The following is a 15,560-nucleotide window of genomic DNA, read 5'->3' on the forward strand; positions in this document are numbered from 1 at the left end:
GGAGATTGAATCAATAACAAAACACCTCCCAACAAAGAAAATCCCAGAAAAGATGCCTTCAGTGGTGGATTCTACCAAATATTTAAAGAAGAATTAATGCCAACCCTTCTCAAACTCTTCCAAAAAACTGGGGAGGAGGGAATCCTTTCAAATTTATTTATGAGGCCAGCATTACCCTAATACCAAAGCCAAAGACACTATTTAAAAAAAGAATATCACAGGCCAGTATCTCTGATGAACACAGCTGCAAAAGTCCTTAATAAATTACAAGTAAATTGAGTTTAACAGCATGTTAAAAGAACCATATGCTATGACCAAATGGGTTTCATCATTGGGATGCAAAGAATAGTTGAACATACAAAAATCAATTAATGTGACACATACCACATTAACAAAATGAAAGATAAAAATCACGTGATCATCTCAGCAAATCCAGAAAAAGTATTTGACAAAACTTAACATTCTTTTGTGATTTAAAAAGAAGTTCTACTCGCGTTTCCGGAGCTTGGAGAGGCTCCAGTGGTAACACGAGAGTCGGGAAACGGCGCAGGGTTTGAAACATGGCAGACAACGTGGACCAGCAACAAACTGCCAACACTGTAAAAGAGCCCCTGGATCTTATCAGGCTCAGCCTGGATGAGCGAATTTATGTGAAAATGAGAAATGACAGAGAGCTTCGAGGTAGATTACATGCTTATGATCAACATTTAAATATGATATTGGGAGATGTGGAAGAAACTGTGACTACTATAGAAATTGATGAAGAAACATGAAGAGATATATAAATCAACAAAACGCAATATCCCGATGCTCTTTGTCCGGGGAGATGGCGTTGTGCTGGTCGCGCCTCCATTGAGAGTTGGCTGAAACAAAGAATTTATCCTACGTGGAAGTTAGGAGACTTTGTGTGATCTCATCTTTAAATGTAGAAGATATTCAAAAGAAAAAAAAAAGAAGCTCTCAAAAAAAAGACTAGAAATATAAGGAAATTACCTCAACATAATAAAGGCCACATATAAAAAGCCCACAGCTAAAACCACACAGCAAAAAAAACTGAAAGCTTTTCCTTTAAGGTCGGAAACAAAGCAAGAATGCCCATTCTCTTCACTTCTATTCAACATAGTACTGGAAGTACTAGCCAGAGTAACCAGACCAAATAACAGGCATATAAATTAGAAAGTAAGATGTAAAGTGATGTCTGTTTGTAGATGGTATAACCTTACATGTAGAAACCCCTTAAGATTCTATAAAACTTTTGGAACTGATAAGGAAATTCAGTAAAGTCACAAGATACAAAATCAATATGCAAAAATCAGTTGTGTTTCTATACACTAACAATAAACTACATGAAAAAGAAAATTAAGAGAATAATCTCATTTGCAATACCGTCAAAAAGAATAAAATACTTAGGTATAAACTTAACCAAGGAGGTAAAATATTCACTAAAACTATAAAACACTAGTGAAAGAAATTAAAAACACAAATAAATGGAAAGACACCCATGTTCATGAATTAAAAGACTTAATATTGTTAAAATGCCCATACTTCCCAAAGCAATCCATAGATTCATTCAATTCCTGTCAAAATCCCAATAGCATTTTTTTTTCAGAAATAGAAAAAGTAATCTTAAAAATCATATGGAACCACAAAGGATCCTTAATAGCCAAAATATTCTTGAGAAAGAAGAACAGCACTAGAGACCTCAAACTTTTATTTCAAAATATATTACAGAAATTAAAACAGTATCAACTATTGTTGGTGAGGATGTGGAGGAAAGGAAACCTCGTGCACTGTTGATAGGAATGTAGGCTGGCGCAGCCGCTGTGGAAAACAGTATGGAGGTTTCTCAAAAAAATGAAAAATGTAACTGCCTTATGACCCAGCAATTCCACTTCTGGGTAGATATCCAAAGGAATCCAAAACACTAATTCAAAAGAATATATTCACCCCTATGTTCATTGCAGCATTATTTACAATAGCCAAGCTATAGAAGCAACCCATGTGCCCAGCAATAGATGAAAGGATAGAAAAGCTTTGGTACATTATACAATGGAATATTACTCTTCCATAAAAAAATAATGAAATCTTACCATTTACAACAGCATGAATGGACCTAGAGGGTATTATGCCAAGTGAAATAAGTCAGTCAGAGAAAGACAAATACCATATGATTTCACTTCTATGTGGAAGCCAAAGAACAATATAAGCAAACAAAACAGAAATAAACTCATCGATTCAGAGAACAGACTGATGGTTTCCAAAGGGGAAGGGATTTGGGAGACTGGGTGAAAGAGGTGAAGGGATTGAGAAATACAGATTGGTAGCTACGAAATAATCATGGGGATGTAAAGCACAGCATGGGGCAAGTCAATAATATTATAATAACTACGGATGGGGCCAGTTCAGTACTGGCAATATCAGGGGGGAACACCTTGTAAAGTATATGACTGTCTAACCACTATGCTGTACATCTAAAACTAATGCAAAATAATATTGAAGAAACTAGAAAAAACACTATGGTACTGGCAGAGAGGCAGACATATGGCCCAATGGAACAGAGTGGAGAGCACAGGAAGAAATCCATGCGTATATGGTCAACTGGTCTTCCAAACGGGTGCCAAGAATATTCAACAGGAAAAGAATAGTCTCTTCAACAAATAATGCTGCAAAAACAATACACACATGAAAAAGAATGAAATGTGACCCTTATCTTCTATCACACACAAAAATCAACCCAAAAAGTACTTAAGTATAAGGCCAGAACTTTAAACCTCCTTGAAGAAAACAGGAAAAAGCTTCATGACATCGGTCTTAGCAATGATTTCTTTTGACTATGACTCCAAAAGCGCACATAACAAATGCAAAAACAGACACGCAGGATTGCATCAAACAGAAAGCTTCTACGGCGAAGGAAACAATTAACAATGTGAAAGGGCAACCTACGGGATGGGAGAAAATAGATGCAAGCCGTATATCTGATAAGGCGGTAACATCAAAATATAAAAAGAACTCCTACAACTCAATAGCAGAACTAAAAACAAAACAAAACAAATAACCTGGTTTAAAAATGATCAAAAGACTTGAACATTCTTCAAAGAAGGCATAGAAATGGCCAACAAGTATGGAGACATGCTTAAAGTCACTCATTATCAGGGAAATGCAAATCAAAATCATGAGATATCATCTCACACGTTTAGGGTGGCCATTATCAAAATCACAAAAGAAGTGTGGGCAAAGATGTGGAAAAATTAGAACCTGGTGCCCTGTTGGTGGGAATGCAAAATGATACGGCACAGAAAGCAGTGCACAGGTTCTCGAAGAGTTAAAAACAGAACTCCCGCACGGTTCAGCCATCCACCAGTGAGGAGTCTGCCCTCCCACGTTTATCATAGCACTAGTCACAATAGTCAACATGGGAAACAACCGAAATGCCCATCAACAGATGAAAAGATAAAGAAAACGTGATACATACATACAATAGAATATTGTTCAGCCATAGAAAGAAGAAATTCCTGCCGTATGTGTCAACGTGACGAACCATGAAGACATTGTTGTAAGCGAAATAAGCCGTCCCAGAAAGACAAACACTGCGTAACTGCACCCGCATGCGGTTTCTACAGGAGGCCAGTTCGCTGCAGCAGCGAGTAGAACGGGGAATGGGGAACGAAGAGTTGCAGCTCAACAGGCATAAAGCTTCAGCTGCACAAGATGACTTAGTCCTAGAGACCTCTGGACAAAAGTACGCTTATATGTTAACAACATTTTACAGTTAAAAGTGTAAGAGGGTAGATCTCATATTATCTGTCCGTATCACAATAAAAATAAATAATTAATTAAAAAACACAGTGAGACACCACTTCACGCTCACTAGAATAGCTATTTTTAAAAAACACAGAAAATAAGGTTGTTTAGGATGTGGAGAAATAAGAACCCTCATAAACTGCTAAATGGGAATGTAAAATGGGGCAGCTTCTGTGGAAAACAGTTTGGCAGTTCCAAAAAATGTTAACTGTAGCATTGCCATTTGACCCTGAAATTCCACTCTTAGGCATATACCCAAAAGGACTGAAAATATACTTAAACTAAACTTGTTCACACATGTTCATAACAGTCACAGTGGCAAAAGATGAAAACAACTCAAATGTCCAACAACGAATAAACGGATAAACAAATTGTGGTGTGTCTGTCTGTCCAGAAAATAATCCAGCCACTGTTAATGTAATGAGAATGGTTTGTGTGACATCAGGGTAACCTGGCAGCCAAGAAGAGTGGACTGGAATACACATGCATGAACAATGATGACTTTAGTGTAGTAGTCAGTGGGGGTGGTAGACACCATTGAGTGAGCATGCGTACTATGTGGCCGTTGCATTCAAAATGACTGAGTGAGTAGAGCAACAAATCTGCATCAAATTTTGCATTAAGCTTGAATATTCCTCCATGGAAACTATTTGGATGACTCAGAAGGCTGCAGCTATGGGCAACTGGTGACTGGCAGCTTCATCACAACAAGCCTGCTCATGCATCATGTCTTGTGCAGAGTTTTTTGGCAAAACATCAAATCACCCAGGTGACTCAGGCCAAGTACAGCCCAGATTTGGCACCCTGTGACTTCTGGCTTTTCTCAAAACTAAAATCACCTAGAAGGGGAAGAGATTTCAAACCATCGATAATATTCAGGAAAATATGATGGGGCAGCTCATGGTGACTGGGAGAATTGTATGAGGCCCAAGGTGCCTACTTTGAAGGGGACTGAGGCATCATTGTCCTATGTACAATGTTTCTTATATCTTATATCTTCTTCAGTAAATGTCTTTATTTTTCATATTACATGGCTAGATGCCTTCTGGACAGATTTCATATATATGCTTATATTTTTTATAAATATTATTTGGCTATAATATAAAATGAAGTATTGACACATGCTACAACTTGGATGAACTTCAAAAACATTATGTTAAGTGAAAAAAAAATAGACACAAAGATTACATACTGTGTGGTTCCTTTTGTATAAAATGTCCAGAATAGGAAAATTTTCAGAGACAGAAAGCAAGTTAGTGGTTGCCAGGAGGTGGAGGGAGAGGGAAACAGAGAGCAATTACTTAATGGGTACAAAGTGTTATTCTTGGGTGACAAAAAAGTTTTGAAACTAGAGAGAGGTGGTTGTTGCACAACATTGTGAATGTACAAATTGCACACTTTATATTGGTTAATTGTGTGTTATATGCATTTCTCCTCAATAAGAAAAAACTTTATGCGGATTCTACAAATTAGAGCTTCACCATTAGAGCTTCGACTTGAAAAACTTGAAAAATTACATTTCACTTGTCAGTAAAAAGAAATAAAAGGGCTGTTAGAGTCTTTAAGTATAATCCAACTACTGTAAACATTTCAATCATGTTAAAATTTGTTTTACGTTTTGTATCACATATATATTTGAACAAATTTTCATTAATGGAGGTTCTCAAGACCATCATTAGAATGTGCTGATCAGACACTGCATGTACCCATTTCAAATATAAGTGTAAATAAACATTACATTCATAAAAGTAATTTTGAGTTTCTTCCTAGAATATTTGAAAATATTTTTGGAAGTTTTTACAAATTCAATATTTAATATATCCTATAGTATCTTGCATTACATTTTTATCATAATTATACAGGATAAAAATGTTCTAACATTTTTTAACCCAACCGCATGTGGGGAACTCTTAATTACCGTGCTTCCAAATCTGTGTATAACGTGATGTGAAAAATGTTAAGAAGTTGGAAAGTACCTGCCCTTCCAAATTAATTGAATACTGTATTGTACTTTTCATTGTTAAATTTGTTTTCCCAAGCAGACCAAAATTTGCTCAAGCACTGTGATCATGCCCTCATTGCTGGACTTCTTTGGCATTTTCCATAGCAAACAGTCTTGGGTAGATCGATAAATCCTTGTTAGACTGAGCTAAATCACCAGGAAAATATTCCATTCTCTCAGGTTAGTGCAAGCCTGCCTTGAGATGTTTGCTATTCAGCCAGCCCAACACCAAATCCAGAAAGACACATGGTAAATAATTGGTTGTCTAGAGAATGTTAAGAGCTTTGTCACTTTTACGTGCTTTTAAGTGTGGTCGCGCTGTTCCCTCAAAACCTCCAGAAGACTTGTAAGCCGAAGACTAGAGTCAGACGTGCTTGTGACTGTCGACTGAAGTCATGGCACCACGTGGAGCATCATCCTTGACCGGGAGTGACCATGTGACCGTGGGCAGCCCACTCGGCAAACAGGAACACATGATTACTTCCTCTGTGGACTTTTAAATCTAAAGGAGATGCAACGGTATACTTTGTAGACATCTGGGGAAAAGAAAACCCCTTATTTCAACACCCTTTTCTCATGAATAATAATAATTTTAAAAATCTGTGTATTTAGATCCATCAGCTTGTTTCTAATTGAGAAATAAATCAGAAGTTCCAACGTGACCAAAATTGGAGATGCTAACCGTGCTTGCATGCTGCACTGCCAGAGAGCACTTCGGGGATTTTTTTCTCCTACTAACGTAACAGAAGGTGGAGCGGGGGGATCTTCGCTGAGGTGAGAGCAGGGGGATAAGCTGGGTCAGATTTAAACGTGGACACGAATTCCTGTAAAATCTGTCAGTGTGGTAGTTTTAAAATAAAACTTCATTAAGCCTCTGTTTACAGGAGACTTTAAAAAATTCTACAGAATAAACAATAGCTCATAGAAGGAGAGAGAGGACACACGAGGACCGTCTGAGATGACTGCCAGGTCTCAAGGCTATTTTTGCACACAGAGCGAGAGAGGAAGCAGCCAGGACCCATGGGCTCAGGCACTCTCAGTGCCCAGCATCTCCACCTAGGTGCTCCCACAAACCTCAGAAGCACACACCTAGTTGGAGCCAGCCACGTGCACTTATTTCTGGAGAGACTCGTATGCCTGAAAAAACAGAACATACCCTTACCATTCTTCTGACCCTGTTGTGTCGGGCCTTATACCAGTGAGGCATTCTGTCCATCACAGCTGCATGGCCCTGGAAATGGACGCCTGGAGCTGTCGACATCACCCATGCAGGGTGCTATATCTGACATCGGGCCCTTTCGGAGATATTTTTACATAAACTAGCTCATCACTGAGACCTTAATTAAGAAGAGGCTGAGGAATGGAAGAGGGGTGTGTGATAAATAAGCTAATGGCACAGACCTTTAGCTGACCAGGGGAAAAAAGAGAAATGATGTCCACAAAGCTAAGAACAATAATCTCTTGAATCACAGTTTCCTTACTATTTCACTAGCAGGGAGAAGTAAGAAGAGACAAGGGAATGTTAGGAGCAATTAAAAATTTTTCCACTTCTGACCTGCAAACTTGTTTCCAGGGAGTGTATTTAGGTCTAGGATGGGCTCCCCTTCAAACAGGGGCACAGGGAGCACAGAGCACTGGAGGGGAAAGCAATGTAGATACCATAGCTGATTACTTCACTTTGCAGATGGAGACACTGAAGCTCAAAAATGCTGTCCATTGTTCCAATTCTCAAAAGAAGCTGATGAGAAACCCAGATCTCTTGGCTCTCAGACCTTTCTACTTCCTTCTCACCATATCCCATAACCAGTGCAGAATTATGATCTTAAAATGCATCTTATACTGGGAAACTTTCTATCTTTTTCCATTAAGCAGACCTTCAGGAGTGGAAGAGCAACACCCTGGGCTGTACAACAGATAAATTCTGTTGATATACACATATCCACCAAAACCCCATTTATTTGTAGTCTGTACTTGCCAAAGCCCCACCAGGTGATTGCATACCTCCCATTATTGCTCGTCGACAGGTGTTAAGATAGAAACTTACCTATATTTTACCACCCATGCAGTGTCCAGAATGTTATAAACTTTGACAATATTGATGGAGGTTAAGATAAGATTGATGCATTTTAGATTGCATAACCAGGAATCCAAAAATACCCGTAGCCTGTCCTATCAAACCTGCCTCTTCCCTACACACTCCTGAGGAAGCCTGTGCTCACGGAACTCCATGCTACCAACAGTTGATGAAGAGCCTTATATGCAAAGGAAGAGCTCTCAGTCTTAGATTTGGGGAATCTACCTCAGCAGGCCAAAATAGGGTATCCTCCTTCCCATTACTAATGAAAATCAGAGAACCAGCACATTCGGACATGCCTTTGGGGAAAGAAGTTAAATCTTTCCAAAAGACCTTGGCTTAACTCACTCACCCTGAGATTAAGGGCAGAGGCAGAATAGAAGAATGTATACATAAATAAGCATTGCCTTTTACTGCAGCATCTGTACGAAATGACCATCATCTTGTACAGATGCTGCTGCCACAGTGCTCACAGCCATATACTGTAACTATGGTGCAAGATATGGGGAATTCAAAGTCAATTTAAGAACTTGAGACTGCCTCAGGACCTTACTGGCAGAGGCCCAGACTGGAGAAGGCCACGGAGTACAAAACTTCTTAGTCAATTTCTACATGCCTGACTTCCACTGAAGGAGAAAATGTTCCTAAGTCCAGCTCACCCAAAGTTTTGGGAGGATATTTTCACCACCTCCAGAACAATAGCCACAATGTTCTTTCTTTCAGAGTACTCCAAATCAAAGCTCATCTTTCAAGAGAACATTCAAGTTAATCACTTGTAACAGATTCTATTCTCCAAGTCAAAAGCAAACAAATATCACAGCTTTAATTAAATGTTCCTGAAAAACCGCTAACCCCAAGCTGGTTTCACAGACCATGCTATGAAGAAAAGATCAAAAGCAAGTGGAAGGTTGATTAAGATTATAGCTTAAAAACCAAATCATAGAATTTTTCAGCATGCTAGTTTTTGTTTTTTTCTTACTTCTATATTTTTTAAATTTTCAAAAACAAAAATATATGCACAAACGCATTTAAGCCAGTGAAATTCAGTGACGTTAAGATCATTTGTTAATTGCCATGGCGTGTAGGTTTCTAAGTTTCAACTACAAGCATTGTCTTCCATCTCATACATTTACTATGCACCCTCTAGGTTACAAGGTGCTGATCTACGAAAGACACTGTGAGGAACATGGAGATACACAGGACTCAGTTTCTGCCCTCAAGAATATCACAATCAAGAACGAGAGAATAAAAACAGCATGAATAGCAATATAAGTGCCATTAAGGCAGTTTGTCCTAGCATTAAAAATTCATACTGTGGAGTCTTACCTCCCAGTTTTAAATCCCGCTTTGGTTATGTGGGCAAGTACATTGCTCAGGGCCTCAGTTTCCTCACCTGTGAAATACAGATGGTAAAAGATAGTATCAACTTCATGAATTATTTTAAGGGTTAGATGAATTTTTTTTGCATATAAGCCAAAATGGCTAGTTCAAAGTAAGAATTCAATAAAAGTAGCTACCATTATAGAATCAGCGGCATAAACAACATCATACGCATATCAGGTGGCTTATAGGGCGGCCCCTGCAATCAGTGAACCAGTTCAATATTTGGTTCTCTCTTGATAGACAGATGAAAGTTAGATGATAGATGGTAGATAGATAGGTCGGTAGATAGATAGATAAACAGACAGGAAAGAAAATATCTAAACCAGCTTTCTTTCACCTAGTAGAGCTTAAGAACAGAATTATCTCTCATTCTCACATCAAGAAAAATGGGATTCCTCTTACTTGGAGCTGATGCCTGCCTTCCTCCTCCCATCTCCCTGATGGAAGGTGCTGGCGTGTGACTGCCTCCTGTGGTGACACGCTTCCCTGTTCTTTCTTGGACAATGCTCTTGGGAGGGAGGGTACGAAGGCCAGGTCCACACTAAGGCAAAAATAACCACGGAGGGTCTTTCAGGTAATTTACACGGCGTTGATCTAAAAAGCTCACAGAATCGGTGTGGTAAGAAGTATGTGAGCCTCAAAAGTCTGGAAATACTTTCCAACAATGCTAGAATGAGCTATTCTCTGTATTTTTAAGACAGGCCTAATTAATATTGATTATCATAGTGGGTTCATTCATTCATTCATTCATTCATTTGAAAAGTACTTACTGAGAATTTATGATATGACAGATACTGTTACAGGCATCAAAGATATAACAGGCAACAAAACCAAGAAAAATCCCTGTCTTTTTGAATTAATATTGGCAGTTCAATATCATTGGGTCTGCTCTGTGCTTAGAATGATCTTTTGGGTGCCGCTGGGAACATGAACTGTATAAAAGCCACTGAGTATTGAGCTGCTGCTGTTGCATCGTCTCAGTTAGGCATGAAGGCGAAGGGAACACAAAACCTGCACCCACAAAGGGGCACCCTGCCACACAGAGCAAAGTGATCTGAAACAGGGTTTAAGGCCGAACAAGTGGCTCGGGCCATCAGATTTCAAAAATCCTGAACGTGCTCTGTACTTAGTAGGCACATTTGATAAATAAATCTTTCCTAGAGGAAGCAAAGGTTTTGATAAAAAATGGGTTTTTGAAACATGAGAAGAACTTTAAAAAATGGTAAAATCAAAATAGAGTGGTCAAAATAGGATGGGTTATTTCTATTACCACTTATGTTATTTGCTTGCTCAAAGAAGGATACTCTATAATTTATTAAAATTTAGAGTAAAATACACTTTGTGGACTCTGAAACTTTGTTGCAACCCTATTATTTAAACTCACATTGGCAGTTACAGATTAATATTGGCCAAAGCATTCAAATTACACAAAATTGTACTTTATGTAGCCAAGTATAAGTGACTTCCAAATGTGTTGGATTTATGTCCAAGTTTAGACCAAAGCCAATTTGTAGAATTCCTGACACTAAACTTATTGATTAAACTTTCCAGTCTCAACGCTTTCTGGTGATTTCTAAACTGCTTTATTTGTAGCTCAAAAAGTGATGATGATGGTGCAATTTGGGGAAAAGAGAGGGTATTTTTGTGGGTTGTTTTTGTTTTTCAGGGGGTTGGTTAAAAAAATAAATCACTTCCAAGATTTATTTTTTTAAAAAAGACATACGAAGTCAGGAGGTAAATTCAAGTACCTCTAATGACTGAGGCTAGTGGACAGGGCTTGCTATTTTTGCTTTTTATGTTTGTTAAAAGCCAGGCCCTGAATGATGGCAATATGGTTTATTATCACAAGTGTTGGAATAAATATTTTTAATCTGTGATGTTTTTGGTTTCCCTCCTTTTCCAATACCCTGAAAAATGTATTGCCTTCTGATACATTAAAATGTTTTAAACACATCTGAGCATGTTATATTCTTAGAAGATGTGGTTCCTTCACTTACTGCACTCGTTGCCTATGGCAGAAACGGGTACGCTAAAAGCTTAAGGTCATCATCAAAAGAACAACTGCGAGGTGACTTGATTTGAAACTCCAGCCTCTAAACTCTAAGTCAAAATGGTCGTACTCTGGGTAGAGCTTCTCTTGAATACTTTTCTCCACAAGGTAACAAAGTATACATCAGGGGTCAGTAGTGAAACAGCCATACTTAGAGCCCTGGGAATGAACACTGGCCTAAGAAACTCATCTTGCAAATCAGCATGAAGGAAGCTAGCACACATTTTAGAAGAAAGGTCTAATAAGCCAATGACTCTAGCCTTTCAGGGAATAGAAAATTGCTCTTTAGAAAAAAATATGGGCTACATTTAGCTGAGTTCAACCAGAGTTACCCATAGACTAGATGACGCTAAGCGAATAGGCAATGATCACAGTTGGCATTCAGAGCGGCTTCTGAACACATCTGGAGGAAAGCCAGAATGGAGCTAGAAAGTGACCCACTGTCCAATGTGAGACAGAGCTATTAGGGCCTGCAAAATACCACACGAGGTCTACAAATTTCGTGGTGGTAGATGGAGGGGCTTTCTTAAGTTACAACTATGTCACAACCATGGTATTCAAAAGACACCACCACTGTAACTATACAAATTATTAGCAAGTTACTCAAGCGCTTAGAATTTGAAGAAGAAGGGAAAGGGCTGGAGTTATAGCTATGGGGGCAGCAAATCTTACTGGGGCCCTCAGTGGATTCCAATACACGAGTGGCCAGTGACATTAGACGTCCTGAAAAGCCATCTCCCTACTTCAGTGTAGGAAGATGCTGTCATAAATGAGGCATTTTTCTCTAAGACCTAACCCCTACTCAGCTTTTAGAATCCCATCCCTGTCCTTAAAAACCAGTTTTAAATAGTTATCCACTATAACTATTTATACATAAAACATATTCACAGGCAGCCTAATAATTCTCTAAATGATGTCACCAAATCCTCAGACAGAACCAAATCTCTAGACAGAGATTTCAATAGACAGAATGAGAGTCCTTTGGAATGCCATCAACTGTGACCAAAATAAAAATCATTTCTTCTAAAATGGGTGAGCTTCCAGTATAGTATCTTTGGCCTCTTGCAGGGGTCCCGGCTATTCTTCAACACTTCCCCAGACAGTTAGAATAATGATGGTTATGCAGACTCCGTCCCTGTGGTAAGTCTGGTCTGATTAACTGCCTCATAGCACGGCTCATACGTATAAAAATAACACTGCTGGCAGTAATCGCTAAATGCCAAGATTTGAAAAGAGTATTGTATGGCCAACAACTCCTTCTACTTTGTGAATTAACTGCCAAGAAAAGTTTGGGGTGGTGAAAATTGGGACTGAAAAAGTTAAAAAGTAAGCAATCATTGCCTTCCCGTGGTGCACAGAATACTATATTTATGCACCAAAGCAAGATTAAAAATGGGTCTCATAAATTTGTGTGATCTATGGGGTAAAATAATATTTCACCCTGTGAAAAAGACTTTAGAGCATGCACAAAGCAACACCCTAGCGGGCACCTCTACAGACACTATGTTATACGCTCAAGGGCAGTTCGCAGCCGGGATTGATGTGCTGCTCGGGCGATGCTGAGAAACGCTGTTGGTTGTCATAGCTGAGGGGGTGCGATGTGCTGTCCGCTAGTGAGTGCGGGCCGGAGGTGCTGCCAACCATCTCACGGTGCACAGGACAGCTCCTACCACAAAAAAGCATCTGACCCAACGTGTCAACACTACTGGAGCTGAGAAACTCTGTTCTAGAGCAATACTGTCCAGTAGAAACTCGATGTGAGCCACATCAAGTGTTCACATACGTAAGTTAAAATCTTCTAACAGCAACATTCAAAGGGAAAAGAAATGGGAAATTAATTTAATGATATATTGTATTTAATCCAATATACCCCAAAATATGCTAACACCATTCGGGACTCAATATTTTAAAAATTGAGATATGTTCCTTTTTTATTTTGTACCATGTCTTTCAAATTCAGTATGTATTTTACAATTCGTATGAGCCCCATTTCAAGTACTAAGCGGTCATATGTGGCTAGTATTGGAAAATGTAGTTTCTAGAGGAAACACATAAATAACATCCATTTATATAAATACATGTTCCATTTTGTTGGTATAGAAAGAGCTGGTTCTCTCAAATTTATAAGAGATGAGAAAAGAGATCCTCTAACTCTATACTAAAGATTTTCCTAGCACTAAACCAGGGCCATGGCAGGGACAAAATTAGGGAGGCTCCTAGGGAAAAACTCACAGCCCTGCATGTGGGGAGCAAATGGATTTTTAAAATACAATTGTCGGCCACGGGCTGATGAGTGCGGATTTCATTAATGGAAAGTCAAATGCAAGTGAACAGGACACGGCCAGAGGGCAATGTCATACTTATAACATAGTACACATGAGTCTACTCACCCATTACATTTGAAATCTGCAGACTACATTAAAACTGGTTATCGAACAGCAATACTACAATTTTAAAGCCTCTTTTCTTTCACCCCAAATTTAAAACAACTTCGGAATAACCAATAAAAAAAGTTCTGTGGAGTGCCAGATCACTCAGTCAGCAGTATCTGCCCAGCTATCGCTGCACAAAGACCATTGTGTTGTGCAATCAGAGGGGATTAAAAATAGCTCCTCCGAGTTGCTTACGGTATGTTTGGGAATAAATAAATGATAACATGTGAAAACAATTTTAGGACATTTACAAAGCAACATTTTACTGAGTGCCTCTATAAACACTACTTTATACTCTGGGGCATTTTAAAATAATATAGTTCCCTTTGTGGATGTAGAAATAGCAGACTATCATGGAAATCTATTAAAATTTACTGCCCCCAAATCAGCCAGCTAAGCCAATTACAAACAACTGAATGCAGGTTTATTTGGAGCACATAAGGGTAGTTTGTTAGTAAATAATTTCCTCTTTAAAATAATTCCTCGTGTGTTATCTTTGCAGAAAATGGAAATCTCATGGCTGGATTTCATAAAAATATCTGTGTCACCACAAAAATGTCACAAAATAGAAAACCAACATTCTTTCTCACCTCTATTCTCAAATTATAAACAGACTCGGAGGCGTGAGAGCAATGTCACCCTTGTGAGGCAGTGGGTGGAAGCAAACACCTTCACGCGGGTTGGGGGACCCAAACCACAGGCTAAGGTTATGTCTTCTTTTGTCCTGAGTTTAATGCCAAATATATCCCGCAAATGGAAAAACACTGTCATTTGTATGTATTTATCTGGTATTTTTGTAGGCAAGACAGGAGTCTGAGAGCAGTTCTTAGAACTTCTGAGTGAGCTCAGAAATAGTTGTGAATGTGCACAAAACAGAAATACTCACTGATTCCTTCTGTAGAAAAATTTATCCCAGGCATCTGACTAGGCAAAGACAGCTAGAGATGTCAGATGTCAGATCTCTGCCAAAAGTACCTGAAATATAAGTTCCACTTAATCACATTTTAAGTCAATGCTTTGTATGCTATTTTCTAAAGGAGTAATGCTAATAGTTGCAAATAATGGAAATCAGAATTCTGTAATTGGTCAGAATTTGAACCCTCTTTTTAAGGTTTAAAATTCTTCTTTACAACTCAACAACAACAACAACACAACCCAATTGAAAAGTGGACCAAGGCCTTGAATAGACACATTTACAAAGAAGACACATGAACAGCCAGTAAAAGACGCTGATGTGACATGCACAGTATCGCTAATCCTGAGGGAAATGCAAGCCAGAATCATGATGAGATACCAATTCACACTCCTTAGGATGGTAATTGTTGTTTTAAAATTTTCTTAAACAGAAAATAAGTGTTGGTGAGAATGTGGAGAAATTGGAACCCTTATGCCTGGCTAGCAGGAATGTAAAGTGATAGGGCTGTTGTGGAACACAATATAGTGATTCCTCGAGAAGTTAAATGTAGAATGCCATGTGATCCAGGAATTCTACCTCTGGGTATACACCCAAAAGAAGTGAACGCAGGTTCACACAGATCTTCGTACACCCATGTGTATAGTAGCATTGTTTACCATCGCCAAAAGGTGTACGCAATCCCAGAGCACACCGGCAGATGAGTGGATAAGCAAGACGTGGTACATACATACAATGGAATGTTATTCAACCTTAAAAAGGAAGGAAATTCTGCAAATGTTACAACATGAATGAACCTTGAAGACATTATGCTGGTGAAGGAAGCCGGACACAAAAAAACCAAATACTATATGATTCCATTTACATGAGATACTTAGGGGAGTCAAAGTCATAGAGACAGAAAG

The 15,560-nt window shown here is 38.7% G+C and overlaps 1 pseudogene; it reads left to right on the forward strand.

Moving 5' to 3' along the window:
• Window positions 1-448: 448 nt before the first annotated feature.
• Window positions 449-1,238, forward strand: LOC112318682 (U6 snRNA-associated Sm-like protein LSm3 pseudogene; annotated as a pseudogene).
• Window positions 1,239-15,560: the final 14,322 nt, after the last annotated feature.

Source organism: Desmodus rotundus, chromosome 3 (genome assembly GCF_022682495.2).
Source record: "Desmodus rotundus isolate HL8 chromosome 3, HLdesRot8A.1, whole genome shotgun sequence".
Taxonomy (NCBI): Eukaryota; Metazoa; Chordata; class Mammalia; order Chiroptera; family Phyllostomidae; genus Desmodus; species Desmodus rotundus.